The sequence below is a fragment of the Berghia stephanieae genome, chromosome 6 (genome assembly GCF_034508935.2).
Source record: "Berghia stephanieae isolate SIO BIC M18660-M18661 chromosome 6, UCSD_Bste_1.3, whole genome shotgun sequence".
NCBI lineage: Eukaryota > Metazoa > Mollusca > Gastropoda > Nudibranchia > Aeolidiidae > Berghia > Berghia stephanieae.
In genome coordinates, this window is record NC_088365.1 from 43,929,847 (window position 1) to 43,932,346 (window position 2,500).

The 2,500-nt window shown below is 42.9% G+C and overlaps 1 protein-coding gene across 8 annotated transcripts in view; it reads right to left on the reverse strand.

Moving 5' to 3' along the window:
• Nucleotides 1-2,500, reverse strand: part of LOC144975081 (uncharacterized) — a 259,024-nt gene that overhangs the window by 11,683 nt on the left and 244,841 nt on the right. The window lies entirely within an intron of this gene.

The window sequence follows — 2,500 nt, forward strand, 5'->3', positions numbered from 1 at the left end:
AATATTTATTTGGAGCCGTTTCATTTCTTTTAGAATGTTGTTTAGTTTTCCTTTTTGGGCACAGGTCCTGACATTCCATGTCCCAATTTTGGTTTTGTCACATTTGTTAAATTTATTTCGCCTAGTAACTGGCTGACGGTTCGGTGTGACCTGACGAACATCACGCTCCCAACCGAGCGAGGCAGCAGTCTTCCGTGAAAACATGCTCCCCTTTACGCTGTCACCGTTTAACTTTTTGGACTTATTCATGCAGTTAACTCGGCAAAGTTACAAGAATGGTTTGCCATTGCCTATTCTTGTCGCCCTCTGCAGTTGGCCAGCTTGACCTGTTACCGTTCGACACCACGAGGAGGTTGCAGTAGGGCTTGATGATGATCTATCTTTGCAGACTTGGCATCATCCATTTGTCGTGATTACGTCCCTTTTATAAGCTGTTGACAACTTCCCCCATCTGTCAATCAACCCGGGGATTTACACACACACACAAACACACACGAGTCCTGTCGCCGGCCAAAAACTCGGTCAGGAATGTTAAATCTGCCCAGCCGGCCAATAGCCACAAGTCTGACATGCTCCGCTCTAACCCCCCCCCCCCCCCCCCCCATCCCCACCTTTCTTCTTTCTCTATCACACACAACCCCCTAACCGCCCCCCCCCCCCACCCCACCCCGCTCAGCTCCGCAAGGGGCAAGGTAAGTTGTTATTGGAGGTCATATCAGTAACAGCAACTACACCAGGTGTACGTATAGTTAAAATCCATCGCGCGCGCACACACACACACACACACACACACAGACAGCAACAACAACAACAACAACATTTCAATTATTGGCCAGAAAAAAAATCAATTTAAGGCATCCGTCGATAAAAATGACCCCTGACCCCAACTTGTGAAAAAATAACAAAACAAAACAGCTCTCAACCCTGAAACTTCAAAAGAATTTCTATGAAAAATCTTTCAGTTTTAAGTCTTTAAGGGGTGGGGGGGGGGGGGGGGGTCTTAATCGATGGATATTTGGTTATACTATTTTCTGGCCAAATTGGAAAAAAAAAAAAATAACTGTGTTTTAGCCAGCTTACGGCAGCACAACAAGATGACGTAAGACGTAAGCGGTAGCGCCACCGACTTTTGACTTTATTTAACGCTTGGTGGGCTGCCGGCCTTCTTTCTATCTAACTTTACGACGAAAATAGACATAGGGTTTGGTTTAACGTAAACAACAACAGTAGTAAGTATAGCACAGTACAAACAGGCCGATCGTTTCGGGCATAAACACTTAGTCAGCAAAACGAACAAGGAATCTAGATTAGCCATAGTTTATGACACAGTGACACGATGGAAAGAAGAAATAAAATGCAAGTCCTAATAACAAAACTGGTGCACTCTGGAAAAACCAATAATATTTTAGAATTTGACCAGAAAACTCGTTCTTCAAATATCGATCAATTTAAATGACCCTCATCTTGGCAAAAACTCTCAAACCTGGGACTTCGCGAAAGTTGCCGTTGATGCGATGGTTGGATGCAGATTACCAAAACAGTCAAGGAAGTGAGGAGCGGTTGTATAAACAACCACAGCTGTTGTAAACAGCACTATATTATATTATTATATTATGGTGGTATAAGAAAAGAAAGCTGTTACAGGGATTGAAAGGGGGAAGGGGGGGGGGGGGGGAAGGGTGTTTGTGTGTGTGTGTGTCTTTGGGAGGGGGGGAGGAGAAAGAGGAAAATGAAGAAAGAAAAGGTAAATGAAAAAAAAAAAAAAGGGGGTGGTGACTCCCTGTCCACTCAGCAGTGATTGGGTAGCTGGGTCTCTTTTAGATCTGGTGGAAAGAACTTTACGATAGACCAGTGTCCCATCAAAGAGCAATAAACAAGCTTTAGATAGAGTACAGATTGTCCCCGACCAAATCAGGACAGAAATCCGACAATGCGGTGTGTAAAAGTGTAAATGTAAAAACGTGGGTCTCTAATTTTAGGTGATCTATTTTTAGCCGTGTACCAACCGCGGGCATGTCTTAAGTCTTATGTCACTAATTGTCAATTCACTACAGGGACGGAAGAAGACAATTAATTGACACTTAAACGACCTTGACCTTAATTAACGCATGTGAAGTTTCCATGCTATGCTCAGCTACTTCTTATCACCATAATAATATCGGGTTTGTCCCGGTTTTTGTAACGTGACGCGAGACGAACACGGGTCCGGTATCTTATCGAGTTACATATAATCTGGATGATAGGAAGGCGAGTGAGTTGTCTTTGAATAAAACTACTTTTAACCTTTATCAGCATGTTGTAGTAGGACAATCTGATTTGACCGTTTAAGATTAACCAGTTAAAATCACCGTACTTTGGAAAAACACGGATTTTTAAAATTTGGCCAGAAAACTTGTCTTCCAAATATCGATCGATTTAAATGACCCTCACCTTGGCAAAAACTCTCTAACTTGGGACTTTAAAGCCTCTTTGAAGACAGTACTTCCTTTCAGTTTTCTGT